This window comes from Kogia breviceps, chromosome 2 (assembly GCF_026419965.1).
Source record: "Kogia breviceps isolate mKogBre1 chromosome 2, mKogBre1 haplotype 1, whole genome shotgun sequence".
Classification (NCBI taxonomy): Eukaryota; Metazoa; Chordata; class Mammalia; order Artiodactyla; family Physeteridae; genus Kogia; species Kogia breviceps.
Genome location: NC_081311.1, coordinates 101,400,484 through 101,415,193, shown reverse-complemented (window position 1 = coordinate 101,415,193; position 14,710 = coordinate 101,400,484). Strand labels below are relative to the sequence as shown.

The 14,710-nt window shown below is 44.9% G+C and overlaps 1 protein-coding gene and 1 pseudogene across 8 annotated transcripts in view; both read left to right on the top strand.

Moving 5' to 3' along the window:
- Nucleotides 1-14,710, top strand: part of NCKAP5 (NCK associated protein 5) — a 1,012,185-nt gene that overhangs the window by 434,591 nt on the left and 562,884 nt on the right. The window lies entirely within an intron of this gene.
- Nucleotides 8,138-12,131, top strand: LOC131751640 (eukaryotic translation initiation factor 4 gamma 1 pseudogene; annotated as a pseudogene).

Below are 14,710 nucleotides of genomic sequence, written 5' to 3'. Positions count from 1 at the left end.
AGTCTCTAGATCCATCCACATCTCTACAAATGACCCAATTTCATTCCTTTTTATGGCTGAGTAATACTCCATTGTATATATGTACCACATCTTCATTAGCCATTCGTCTGTCGATGGGCATTTAGGTTGCTTCCATGATCTGGCTATTGTAAATAGTGCTGCAATGAACATTGGGGTGTATGTGTCTTTTTGAATTATGGATTTCTCTGGGTATATGCCCAGTAGTGGGATTGCTGGGTGACATGGTAATTCTATTTTTAGTTTCCTAAGGAACCTCCATACTGTTCTCCATAGTGACTGTATCAGTTTACATTACCCCCAGCAGTTCAAGAGGGTTCCCTTTTCTCTACACCCTCTCCAGCATTTGTTGTTTGTAGATTTTCTGATGATGCCCATTCTAACTGGTGTGAGGTGATAACCCATTGTAGTTTTGATTTGCATTTCTCTAGTAATTAGTGATTTTGAGCAGCTTTTCATGTGCTTCTTGGCCATCTGTATGTCTTCTTTGGAGAAATGTCTATTTAGGTCTTAGGCCCATTTTTTAATTGGGTTGTTTGCTTTTTTAATGTTGAGCTGCATGAGCTGTTTATATTTTTGGAGAGTAATCCTTTGTTGATTCATTTGCAAATATTTTCTCCCATTCTAAATGTTTGATAGAATTTACCTGTGAAGCCATCTGGTTCTGAACTTTTGTTTATTGCAAGATTTTAAATCACAGTTTCAATTTCATAACTTGTGATTGATCTGTTCATATTTTCTATTTCTTCCTTATTCAGTCTTAGAAGGTTATACCTTTCTAAGAATTTGTCCATTTCTTCCAGGTTGTCCATTTTATTGGCATGGAGCTGCTTATAGTAGTCTCTTATGTTGCTTTGTATTTCTTCAGTGTCCATTGTAACTTCTCCTTTTTCAATTCTAATTTTATTGATTTGAGTCCTCTCCTTCTTTTTCTTGATTAGTCTAGCTAAAGGTTTATCAATTTTGTTTATCTTCTCAAAGAACTAGGTTTTAGTTTTATTGATCTTTGCTATTGTTTTCTTTGTTTCTATTTCATTTATTTCTGTTCTGATCTTTATGATTTCTTTCCTTCTACTAACTCTGGGTTTTGTTTGTTCTTCTTTCTCTATTCCTTTAGGTGTAAGGTTAGGTTGTTTATTTGAGATTTTTCTTGTTTCTTGAGGTAGGCTTGTATTGCTATAAACTTCCCTCTTAGAACTGCTTTTGCTGCATTCCATAGATCATCATGTTTTCGTTGTCATTTGTCTCTAGGTATTTTCTGATTTCCTCTTTGATTTCTTCAGTGATCTCTTGGTTATTTAGTAGCGTATTGTTTAGCCTCTATGTGTTTGTGTTTTTTATGGTTTTTTCCCTGTTGATTTCTAATCTCATAGCACTATGGTCAGAAAAGATGCTTGATATGATTTCAATTTTCTTAATTTTACCAAGGCTTGATTTCTGACCCAAGGTGTGATCTATCCTGGAGAATGTTCCATGTGCACTTGAGAAGAAATGTAATCTGCTGTTTTTGGATGGAATGTCCTATAAATATCAATGTTGTATAAATATTAAATCTATCTAGTCTATTATGTCATTTAAAGCTTGGGTTTCCTTGTTAATTTTCTGTCTGGATGATCTGTCCATTAGTGTAAGTGAGATGTTAAAGTCCTCCACTATTACTGTGTTACTGTCGATTTCCTCTTTTATAGCTGTTAGTAGTTGCCTTATGTATTGAGGTGCTCCTATGTTGGGGGCATATATAATTTATAATTGTTATATCTTCTTCTTGGATTGATCCGTTGATCATTATGTAGTTTCCTTCCTTGTCTCTTGTAACTTTCTTTATTTTAAAGTATAATTTTATCTGAGTATTGCTATTCCAGCTTTCTTTTGATTTCCATTTTCATGGAATATCTTTTTCCATCCCCTCACTTGCAGTCTGTATGTGTTCCTAGGTCTGAAGTGGGTCTCTTGTAGACAGCATATATATGGGTCTTGTTTTTGCATCCATTCAGCGGGCTTGTATCTTTTGGTTGGAGCATTTAATCCATTCACGTTTAAGGTAATTTTTGGTATGTATGTTCCCATTACCATTTTCTTAATTGTTATGGGTTTGTTTTTGTAGGTCCTTTTCTTCTCTTGTGTTTCCCACTTAGAGAAGTTCCTTAGCATTTGTTGTAGAGCTGGTTTGGTGGTGCTGAATTTATTAGCTTTTGCTTGTCTGTAAAACTTTTGATTTCTCTCTCGAATCTGAATGAGATCCTTGCTGGGTCGAGTATTCTTGGTTATAGTTTCTTCCCTTTTATCACTTTAAATATATTGTGCCACTCCCTTCTGGCTTATAGAGTTTCTTCTGAGAAATCAGCTGTTAACCTTATGGGAGTTCCCTTGTGTGTTATTTGTCATTTTTCCCTTGTTGCTTTCAATAATTTTTCTTTGTCTTTTATTTTTGTCAATTTGATTACTTTGTGTCTTGGCTTGTTTCTCCTTGGGTTTATCCTGCCTGGGACTCTCTGCGCTTCCTGGACTTGGGTGGCTATTTCCTTTCCCAGGTTAGAGAAGTTTTCGACTATAATCTCTTCAAATATTTTCTTGGGACCTCTGTCTCTCTCTTCTTCTTCTGGGACCCCTATAATGCGAATGTTGTTGCGTTTAATGTTGTCCCAGAGGTCTCTTAGGCTGTCTTCATTTCTTTTCGTTCTTTTTTCTTTATTCTGTTCCACTGCAGTGAATTCCACCATTCTGTCTTCCAGGTCACTTATCTGTTCTTCTACCTCAGTTATTCTGCTATTGATTCCTTCTAGTGTGTTTTTCATTTTAGTTATTGTATCGTTCATCTCTGTTTGTTTGTTCTTTAATTCTTCTAGGTCTTTGTTAAACATTTCTTGCATCTTCTCGATCTTTGCCGCCATTCTTTTTCCGAGGTCCTGGATCATCTTCACTATCATTATTCTGAATTCTTTTTCTAGAACGTTGCCTATCTCTGCTTCATTTAGTTGTTTTTCTGGGGTTTTTTCTTATTCCGTCATCTGGTGTATAGCCCTCTGCCTTTTCATCTTGTCTACCTTTCTGTGAATGCAGTTTTTGTTCCACAGGCTGCAGGACTGTAGTTCTTCTTGCTTCTGCTGTCTGCCCTCTGGTGGATGAGGCTATTTAAGAGGCTTGTGCAAGCTTCCTGATGGGAGGGTCTGGTGGTGGGTAGAGCTGGTTGTTGCTCTGGTGGGCAGAGCTCAGTAAAACTTTAATCCACTTGTCTGCTGATGGGTGAGGCTGGGTTTCCTCCCTGTTGGTTGTTTGGCCTGAGGCAACCCAACACTGGAGCCTACCAGGGCTCTTTGGTGGGGCTAATGGCGGACTCTGGGAGGGCTCACGCCAAGGAGTACTTCCCAGAACTTCTGTTGCCGTGTCCTCATGGTGAGCCACAGCCACCCACTGCCTCTGCATGAGACCCTCCCATACTAGCAGGTAGGTCTGGTTCAGTCTCCCATGGGGTCACTGCTCCTTCCCCTGGGTCGATGCACACACTACTCTGTGTGTGCCCTCCAAGAGTGGAGTCTCTGTTTCCCCCAGTCCTGTTGAAGTCCTGTAATCAAATCTCGCTAGCCTTCAAAGTCTGATTCTCTAGGAATTCCTCCTCCCATTGCCAGACCCTCAGGTTGGGAAGCCTGATGTGGGGCTCAGAACCTTCCCTCCGGTGGGTGGACTTCTGTGGTATAAGTGTTCTGGTTTGTGAGTCACCCACCCACCAGTACAGGAATTGATTTTGTGATTGTGCCCCTCTTACCATCTCATTATGGCTTCTCCTTTGTCTTTGAATGTGGGGTATCTTTTTTGGTGAGTTCCAGTGTCTTCCTGTCAATGACTGTTCAGCAGTTAGTTGTGACTCGGTGCTCTTGCAAGAGGGAGTGAGCACACGTCCTTCTATTCCACTGTCTTGAACCCATCTCTTCAATTTTCTTCTTTTTTTGCAATACACTTTTACTTCTATCCTTCTGAGACTATGGTTGTATGAATGCTAAAAGTTTTGATATTATCCCGTAGGTCTATTGAGTCTCTGTTAGTTTTTTCCTCTTTCTCAAACAGACTGGATAATTTCTCTTGAGTATTTTTACATTTATTGATTCTTTCTTGGTCATCTCTATTGTGCTTTTGAGTCAATCCAGTGAATATTTTACTTTGGATTTTCTGTTTTTAGTTTAAAAATTTTACTTATTCATTGTATCATTGATTTCTTACTTGAGATAGTCCATCTTGCCACTCATCTCAAGAGTTTGCTTTTTTTTTTTTTAATGAACGGTTATACTTCCCTTGTGAAGTCTTTTTTAAAAAAATAATAATACGGCTGTGTCTTCTAGGGATTGCTGTCTGTTGACTGTCTATTTTTTCTCATGAGTTGAGATTTTCCTAGTTCTTTCTATGCTGAATAATTTTGGACTATATCTTGGACATTTTGAATCATGAGACTCTTGGTCTTATTTTCATATGAAGGAGAATGTTGATGTTTTTGTATGTTTATTTTAACTGGCAATTGACTAGGCTGGGTTCAGGCCTCAAGTTGTGACCTGCCTTCTGTGTGCTGAGGTTCTAACGTCAGTTCACTTTTCATAGTGTTCACAGTACTATTTGGACTTGTTCTGTGTATGCACTGCTCAGAGGTCAGTCTCATTTTGGAGCTATTACCAAATATATTAGTAAAATATAAGTGTGCAGCTCAGGGATAAGCATAGGAGTTCATACACATTGCTCATTTGGTCTGCCTTCTTTGTGTGATCTCTCTAACTTTTTTTTTTTTTTACCTGCCTGGAGCCTTCTTTCTGATACTCCATCCAGAAAGCTGAGGCTTTAGTATTCCTTCTCTTCCGTGCATTTCCTACATTTGCCTCTGCATCTGGAGTTAAGCAGTCAGAGATAGGAAGAAAAAAAGCAGTGGAATTTTTTTCTCTCCCTCTTGTTATTGCAGATCCTCTGAAAAGAAAGAAGGTTCCCCTCCCTTAGAGTTTTAGATACCTACCCTGCCATGTGAGTGCCTTCTGCTCCTGTCATCAGTGCAGAATTGCCTGAGGCTAGGGAAGGTGGAAATGGAAAATAGAAAACAACTAAATATTACATACTCCCACTGTTTCTGATCCTATGGACTCCCTTTCCTGCTCCTTGGGCTAGGAAGAGAGCTATTCCTGGAGCTTTTCCTGTCCACTTCTGTTGTGCACCTCTGAGTGTTGGGGCTGTCACTGAGTCCAGGCCAGGTGGTACCAGAGGGGGAAAAATAGTAAACTCACTACTGCTTCAGTAAAAAAACTTCTAATCTCCTTCTCTAATATACCTGCTATCCTTCACTTTTCAGAGTCCTTAGACAGTAGTTCTGTGCATCCAGGATGTATGTTTGTATTCAGTGAGAGAGGTTGGCTGGAGTGTGCTTGCTCCATGTTTGCTGGAACCAGAACCCCTAAGTGATTTTTAGGCCAGAAGTAATACCTTCCCTTCAGCAGGGCTTAGACTCTGAGCACTGTGGGGGCCCTGGAGATTTCCTTTGCTTTATTCCAACTGCCAGTGTTTGGAAACATGGTTGGCCTCAGATGCCCTGCTCTGCAGCCCAGCTGACAGCATTTTGAGTCACTGTGAAGAGATCTTTGCTCCCTAGTCCAATTCTCAGCTTTTCTGTGCCTTAAGTGTTATTATCTGCCCTTCTTCCCTGCCCCTAGCATTAGAGGGCTGTTACAGTATATTCAGTGAAGGTTTGGAGTGGCTATGTGCACCTTAGTTCTCTTGCTTTTATTCACAGTTTAGGAAACGCTGTATATATGCTCCTCGGGGTAATTCCTTCCCAGCTCTCTATAGTGCTTCACAGAGAGTGTCAGGGGCTTTCTGTCCCCTGCCCTTAGCTTTAGTGGTCCCTGCTGCTCACATACTTTGGGGGGATTCTCTCTCAGCTCTCTTTCTCTGACCCACTACTTACAGGTGATGATTCAATGAAGGGCCATGACAAGAAGTTGGCAGGTGGTACAGACTCTCTTTGTAGCTGGGGCTCCTGGGGATTCTGAACAAACACACCAGCATACTCAACCTTTAAAAATTTGTAAAAAGTTTATCTGGTTTCTCCTAACTCCCATCAATAGCAGATTTCTCTTCCATCTGTTATCCTACTCAGGATGAAAGCAGCCATGGGTCTCTTCATTCCTTCAAGGGGGAGCTCATCAGTTTCTGGGTTTTAGTTCATTTATATTTCTTAATATCTTTAGTTCTTCAGTGGGGTTTAAAATTTATAAGCTTGACTCTATCAGATTTGTTTTCATTTTTATGGTAGAAACAATATTATTTGTGATTTTCTATATCCTAAGCCTAAGTTTTGTATATTTTCAATATTTTCCAGTACCATTTGTTGCACAGACATCCTTTCTATATTGAGTAGCCTTGGCAAATTTATGAAAAATTCTATTTTTTCTAATTATCTTTAAAATTTAATTTCAAAATTTCTGATTTTCATGATATTTCCAAGGAGCTTATAAAGGTGCCATGATGAGGTCCCCTTTCAAGTGTAGTTGTTTTGGGTTTCCACACCGGTTAATTCTCACCATCACTTTCTCCAATTTTCAGTGACCCAAATAAGGGAAATATTTCCTTGAGTAGCTATGGAGAATTTTCATCTAAATGCTTTTCTAGTGATTGATAGTGATTCAAATAGAAAGACAAAATGAATTAGGAATAAAGAGTTAAAAGTTTGTGTTAGCTTTCACACTTAACTCTGCACAGCCTTCTGTTGTCAAGGAATCTATGCTACAAATGATTCTAGTTTCATGTATTCTTTGGCTATCCTGGGAAGGTGCTTTCACTGGATTCTTGGAACTGTGTATCACACGATAATTATACCATCTGAAACTTTGCATATTGTTATTTTGACAGCAACCCTTTTTTAGAAGGACCTAACTTTTGAGCTGCTAACCTCAGTGTCTTCTCATTTTGTACTCATCTGATCATTCCTGTCATCCTGGCGCACAACTCTACAATGAGAATTCTTGAGGATTTAGATGTGGCAGCTTTTTACTTAGTCACTGCTTCTGAAATTAGCATTCAGCTCATAGCACCTAGAGTGTATAGTGTGAAAAGCAAGGGTTCAAATGAACTTTAGAATCTTCAGCAACTCATACCCCTCTATTAGAGATTCAGTCTACATATAATTATATTAAAAGTTCTGAGGAGTCTTGACAAACAGATAACTGGCTAGCTTTGCTTAACTAGTGCTACACTAAATGGAGTTAGAATATATTTTTTCAGATACACCTATTAACAATCAGTTGTCTAGTAGCTGTCTATACTCCAGTGATTTCTTTTATCTAACAAGAGAATTATCTCTTCATCATTATCTCAGTCTGCAGATTCAGGGATATGAGTGCATTCTTTTTTAAAAAAATTAATTTCACATTAGAAGTACCAATATTTAGTTACATAAAATTTATATTTTAGTAATACACTTGGTAATAGTTATAAAAATGAGCAAGACGCAAAATGCAGAGAATGAGGGACCATAGGAAAAGTTATATAATCCCCAGAAATAGGGAACATTGGAGGACAGATAATAGGAGCACTTAGTAACACAGGAGAGAAGTGAACCTGGCAATCCTAGAAATAACGATCTTAACATTCGTGTCCTTGGCAGGACGACTGTACTTGTTGGTATCTGTGGGGCGGTGGTGGTATGTTCATTTCCTATGTGTAATACAAAGTAAGAAGCTAGGAAGCTGGAGACTGATTTGTATGTCCCCTATGCTAAATATCGTCCATACCTTCTGTGTGAAATAAGATGCATTTCAAAGTCCTTGTGTTGGAGGAAGATGTTTGCTCAGTTATTGGATAAACATTTTATTCTATTAGAATTACAATGTTATATTTGCTGAGCAAGGGCTCTGTTGGTTGTTGATGTGTAAACTGAGGTACATAGATCAATTTCAGATACAGGGTAGCCACTTTCAAACCCACCTCAGAGAGAGCCAGTGCCTCATCTAGCTCCATTAAGTTTAAAAAAAAAAAGGAGAAGCGGTGGCCGCCGAGCGGGGTGCATGCGGGGAGCCGGAAGTGGTTGTGGACTACGTCTGTTTGGCTGTGTGGGGCTCAGCCGGGCGGACTGAAGGAGACTGAAGGCCCTCGGATGCCCAGAACCTGTAGGCCGCACCGTGGATTTATTCTTAACTGGGGGGGGTGCTGGGGGGACCCTGGTGTGGCACCACAGCCCACAGGCCCCCCACCTGCCCCATCCCCTGGACTCCCACAGCCAGCGTTTCCCCCGGGGCAGACAGCACCAGTGATGTTCAGTACGTCTCAAGCGCCACAAATGAATACGCCTTCTCAGCCCTGCCAGCACTTCCACCCTAGCCGGGCCCAGCCCCCGAGCAGCGCAGCCTCCCAAGTGCAGAGTGCAGCCCCCGCCCGCCCTGGCCCAGCTGCCCGTGTCTACCCTGCTGGATGCCAAGTAATGATGATCCCTTCCCAGATCTCCTACCCAGCCTCCCAGGGGGCCTACGACATCCCTGGACAGGGGCATTCCACATATGTTGTCCCCACACAGCAGTATCCTGTGCAGCCGGGAGCCCCAAGCTTCTATCCGGGTGCAAGCCCTACAGATCCGCTCAACGGAGCCCCCTGGCCACCGGCTGTGGACTTAAGCCCAGTCAGTGAACCAGAGGAGCAGGCCAAGGAGGCTACAGCATCGGTGGCTCCCTGCACTGTCCTTTCTGCCACTTCAGCTGCGGCTCCTCCGGCTGCTTCCGCTGCTCAGGAGGAGGGCATGGAGGAAGAGGAAGAAGAGGAAGAGGAAGGAGAAGCTGAGGGTGAGGAGGGAGGAGAGGCACCGCTCCCCCTAGAGAGCACCCCTGTCCCAGCCCCCCTGTCCCAGAATTTGGAGGTGGCATCAGCCACCCAAGTGGCAGTATCTGTGCCAAAGAGGAGACGGAAAATTAAGGAGCTCAGTAAGAAGGAGGCTGTAGGAGACCTTCTAGATGCCTTCAAGGAGGTGCACCCAGGAGTACCAGAGGTAGAAAATCAGCCTCCTGTAGGCAGCAATCCCAGCCCAGGGCCCGAGGGCAGCAGTGTGCCCCCGCGACCTGAGGAAGCAGACGAGACCTGGGACTCAAAGGAAGCCAAGATTCAAAATGCTGAGGACATCCAGCCGGGGGAACAGAAGTATGAATATAAGTCGGATCAGTGGAAGCGTCTAAACCTTGAGGAGAGAAAGCGTTATGGCCATGAGTTCCCGCTTGGCTTTCACTTCATCCTCGCCCGTATGCAGAAGCCAGAGGGACTGCCCCATATCAGTGATGTGGTGTTGGGTAAGGCCAATAAAACACCATTGCGGCCACTGGATCCCGCTAGACTTCAAGGCGTAAATTGTGGCCCAGACTTCACTCCGTCCTTTGCCAACCTTGGCCGACCTGCCCTCAGCAGCCGTGGGCCCCCGAGGGGTGGGCCAGGTGGGGAGCTGCCCCGAGGGCCTCAGGCTGGTCTGGGACCCCCGGCCATCTCAGCAGGGCCCCCGAAAGGAACCACGCGAGATCACTGCCACGGTGTCAGTGACCTGAGATATAAAGCTGAACAAAGCAGAGAAGGCCTGGAAACCCAGTAGCAAGAGGACAGCAGCTGATAAGGACCGAGGGGAGGAGGACGCTGATGGCAGCAAAACCTAGGACCTGTTCCGCAGGGTGCGCTCCATCCTGAATAAGCCGACACCCCAGATGTTCCAGCAGCTGATGAAGCAGGTGACGCAGCTAGCCGTCGCCACCGAGGAACGCCTCAGAGGGGTCATTGACCTCATCTGCGAGAAGGCCATTTCAGAACCCAACTTCTCCGTGGCCTATGCCAACATGTGCTGCTGCCTCATGGCGCTGAGAGTGCCCACCACGGAAAAGCCAACGGTGACTGTGAACTTGCGAAAACTGTTGTTACATCGATGTCAGAAGGAGTTTGGAAAAGACAAAGATGATGATGAGGTTTTTGAGAGGAAGCAAAAAGAGATGTGGGTGAAGCTGCTACGGCAGAGGGACGGGGACGCCTGAAGAAAGAGCTGGAAGAGGCTCGAGACATAGCCCGGCGGCCGCCCTTTAGGGGATATCAAGTTTATCCGGGAGTCGTTCAAGCTGAAGATGTCAACAGAGGCAGTCACGCACGGCTGTGTGGTTAAGCTGCTTAAGAACCACGATGAAGAGTCCCTCGAATGTCTTTGCCTTGTGCCCACCACCACTGGCAAAGACCTGGACTTTGAAAAGGCCAAGCCCCGGATGGGTCAGTATTTCAACCAGATGGAAAAAATCATTAAGGAAAAGAAGACTTCATCCTGAATCCGCTTTCTGCTGCAAGGCACGCCGGATCTGCGATGGAGCAATTGGGTGCCGCGTCGAGGGGACCAGGGTCCCAAGACGATTGACCAAATCCACAAGGAGGCTGCGATGGAGGAGCATCGGGGGCACATAAAAGTGCAGCAGTTAATGGCCAAGGGCAGCGACAGCGTCGGGGTGGCCCTCCAGGCCCACCCATCAGCCGCGATGGTGGCTGGAACACAGTGCCCATGAGCAAGGGCAGCCGCCCTGTTGACACCTCACGACTCACTAAGATCATGAAGCCTGGCTCCAAACCGGCTGTTTGCACCTGGAGGGCGATTGAGCTGGGGCAAGGGTAGCCGTGGAGGCTCAGGAGCCAAGCCCTCCGATGCAGCATCAGAAGCTGCTCGGGCAGCTACGGGTCCCTTGAATCGCTTCTCAGCCCTTCAACAAGCAGGTACCTGCAGAAAGCACAGATAACAGACGTGTGGTACAGAGGAGCAGCTTGAGCCGGGAACGAGGTCAGAGAGCTGGGGACCGGGGAGACCGCCTAGAGCGGAGTGCACGGGGAGGTGACCGCGGTGATCGGCTTGATTGCGCACGGACACCCGCCACCAAGCGGAGCTTCAGCAAGGAGGTGGAGGAGCGGAGTGGAGAGCGGCCCCCTCAGCCTGAGGGGCTGCGCAAGGCAGCTATAGCCTCACGGAGGATCGCGACCGCGGGCAAGGACGCCGTGAAGCGAGAAGCCGCCCCGCCCCCTGTAGGTCCCCGAAGGCTGAGCTCTCTGAAGAGGAGCTGGAGAAGCCATCCAGGGCCATCACTGAGGAATACCTCCATCTCAGTGACATGAAGGAGGCGGTTCAGTGCGCGCAGGAGCTGGCCTCGCCCTCGCTGCTTTTCATCTTTGTGCGGCACGGCATCGAGTCCACACCGGAGCGCAGCGCCATTGCCCGTGAGCACGTGGGGCGACTGCTGCACCAGCTGCTGTGTGCCAGGCACCTCTCCATTGCTCAGTACTACCAAGGGCTCTGTGAAATCCTGGAATTGGCTGAAGACATGGAACTTGACATCCCTTATGTGTGGCTCTACCTAGCAGAACTGGTAGCGCCCATTCTGCGTGAAGGTGGGGTGCCCCTGGGGGAGCTGTTCAGGGAGATTACAAAACCTCTGAGACCCCTGGGCAAAGCTGCTTCCCTGTTGCTGGAGATCCTGGGGCTCCTATGCAAAAGCACGGGTCCCAAGAAGGTGGGGACGCTGCGGCGAGAGGCTGGACTCAGCTGGAAGGAATTCTTACCTGAAGGCCAGGGTGTCGGTGCCTTTGTCACTGCGCAGAAGGCGCAGCATACCTTGGGAGAGGAGTCAGGAGCCCCTGGCCAGAGGTTGCTGTCCTCTGAGGAGCTGAGCCAGCAGCTAGAGAAGCTGCAGCAGTAACCAGCGGGGGTTTGACTAGATAGAGGCTGGCGTGAATGAGCAGCAGGCAGAATCCGGCACGCACTGGTTCGAGCTCTCGCGAGGACGGTCTGCTGGTCTGCAGTTATCTTTGAGGCTCCTCTCCGAGTGGATGTCGCGCTGCTGAAAGCGCGAGCGAAACTGCTACAAGCGCTCTGTGCCCTCCAGGCCCTTGTAGTGACCTCAGAACAGCCCCCCAGCGTGCTTCGGCTGTTCTTTGACGCGCTGGACGAGGAGAACGCGGAGAAGGAGCGCGCCCTCTATAGTGGGGAGAGTAGCAAGGACCCCGCTGAACAGCAGGGCGAGGGTGTGGCCCTTAAATCTGCCACAGCTTTCTTCAAGTGGCTTCGTGAGGCGGCGGCGGCGGAGTCTGACCACAGCTGAGGGCGGGTGGGGCCGGGGACCTTGGAGCCCCATGGACACTCGGATGGCCAAGCCAGCCGCCCGGACTGCAGGGAGGGCGGGGGGCAGCAGCGGCGGCGACAGTGGGTGCCTGTAGTGCGATGTTGTCTGAGCTAATAAAGTGGCTGAAGAGGCAGGATGGCTTGGGGCTGCGTGGGGCTCCCCTTCAGGATGCTGTCAGGTGTCCCTCTCCTCCCCCCTGGGGCACAGAGATATACATAAAGTCTTGAAATTTGGTGTGTTTTCGGGGGGGCACCACCGCCTGCCCCTGGTGCTTTTTTATGTTCTGAAAAATCACTCTTGGGACTGCTGTCCTCGCTGCTGGGGGCATACGCCCCAGCCCCTGCACCACCTGCTGCTGCCTGGGTGGGGGAAGCGGGGGCACGGTGCCTGTAATCATTAAACCTGAATTCAATTAAAAAAAAAAAAAGAGCCTTAGAAAAATTCCCTTTTTTTAACCTTAGTGTATATACTAAATATACGTGTATATATAATATATATAATGTATTAAATTTAAAAACAGTGAATATAGCATCAGGTTCCCCTTATTAACTGTAACCAAGCCACCACCAGTTTACTTTGTAAATAAGAAATCTTCAGTATGCTTAATTGTCTACTAAAATATACCAGTATTTTATGGAACTTGTCTTTTTAAATACAATTTAGAATTAAATCAGACATTTATTTTTTACGATCAGAAGATAAAATACCATGTGACTCAGAGGCCAGGAGTAACTGATTAGCTTTAATATGTTTACTTCCCTTTACAAATTTAATCAAACCTTAATTGCTATTCACAAAAACACTCTGATTTCAGGACATTTGAAAAGAAGCAAAAGTATCTTCATACAAAAATCAATAATTTCTCTGTTTTTTAAACTTTGTTATTTCTGGAGAACTATACATTCATATGAAGTTATACTAAGTAATATAGAGAGATTCCAGTGTATTTTTACCCAGTTTCCCCCAATGAAATCATCTCATAAAAAATGGTATAAAATCACAGTATCAGTTGATATTGATACAGTCAAGACACAAAACATTTCTATCACCATATGGGACCCTCATGTTTTCCTTTTATGGCCACACCTATTTCCCTGTTGCTCCCATCCCCTCTTGAACCCCTGACAACAGCTAATCTGTTCTCCATTTTTATTTTTATTTATTTATTTATTGCGTTACGCGGGCCTCTCACTGCCGTGGCCTCTCCCGTTGCGGAGCACAGGCTCTGGACGCGCAGGCTCAGTGGACACGGCTCACGGGCCCAGCTGCTCCGGGGCACGTGGGATCTTCCCCGACCAGGGCACAAACCCGCGACCCCTGCATCGGCAGGCGGACTCTCAACCACTGCGCCGCCAGGGAAGCTCTCTCCATTTTTATAGTGTTGTCTTTTCAAGAGTGTTATAGAAATGGACTCATACAGTATGTGACCCTTTGAGATTGGCCTTTTTCACTCGGAACAGTTCTCTGGAGACTCATCCAGGTGGTTATACGTATCAAGAGTTAATTCCTTTCTATTGCTAAATGGTATTCCATGGTATGGATGCTTCACAATTTGTTTACTCATTCACCTGTTACAGGACATGAGTTGTTTCCAGTTTTAGGCTGTTAGGAATGAAGCTGCTATAAACATTCAGGTTTGTGTGTGAATGTAAGTTTTCATCTCTCTGGGGTAAATACCCAGGAGTTGGGATATGCTGTTACATGATTTTGATTTATCGATCATTTTTAAAAATCTCTTTGTATAGCTTTTCCTCTGAGTATTACAATATATATACATAACTTGTTAGTCTACTGATGTCATCATTTTACCAAGTGAAGTGCAGAAATCTCACCTTCCTTTATGTCCCTTTACCCTCCCCCATTTAAATATAAATGTCTTAAATATCTCCTGTACAAACATTGAAAACCACATTGCACAGTATTATAATTTTTGCTTCAACTGTCAAATGTAATTTAGAAAACTCATTAGAAGGAAAGTCTATTATATTTATTCATATTTTTGCTTACCATGTTCTTTTTTCCTTCCAGATGTTCCAGTATTCCTTCTTGTATCATTTCTTTTCTTTTTAGAGAACTTTAGACATTCTTTTAGGGTAGGTCTACTATCAACAAATTCTCTTCACTTTTCCTTCATCTGAGAATGTCTTAATTCCCCCTTCATTCCTGAGGGATATTTTAACTGGATAGAGAATTCTGGGTTGGCAGTTCTTTTCTTTCCAAAATTTTCTTGAAAAATATTGGGCTGTTTCCCTCTGGCCTCCATGGTTTCTGATGAGACATATGCTCTAATTATAATCAGTTTACCCTATAGGCATTGCACATTCTTTTTTCCCCTTTTGCCTTTCATTTTCAGAAGTCTGGCTATGATGTGTCTTGAGGTGGATTTCTTTGGGTTTATGTATTTGGGATTTACTCAGTTTCTTAAATCTATCTGTTTATGTTTTGGGTCAGCTTTGGGAAATTTTCACCCATTATTATGATGTATTTTTAATGCTTTTTCAGCCCTATCCTCTTTCTCTTCTCCTTCCAGGACTCTGAGGACATAAAAGGTAGACCCT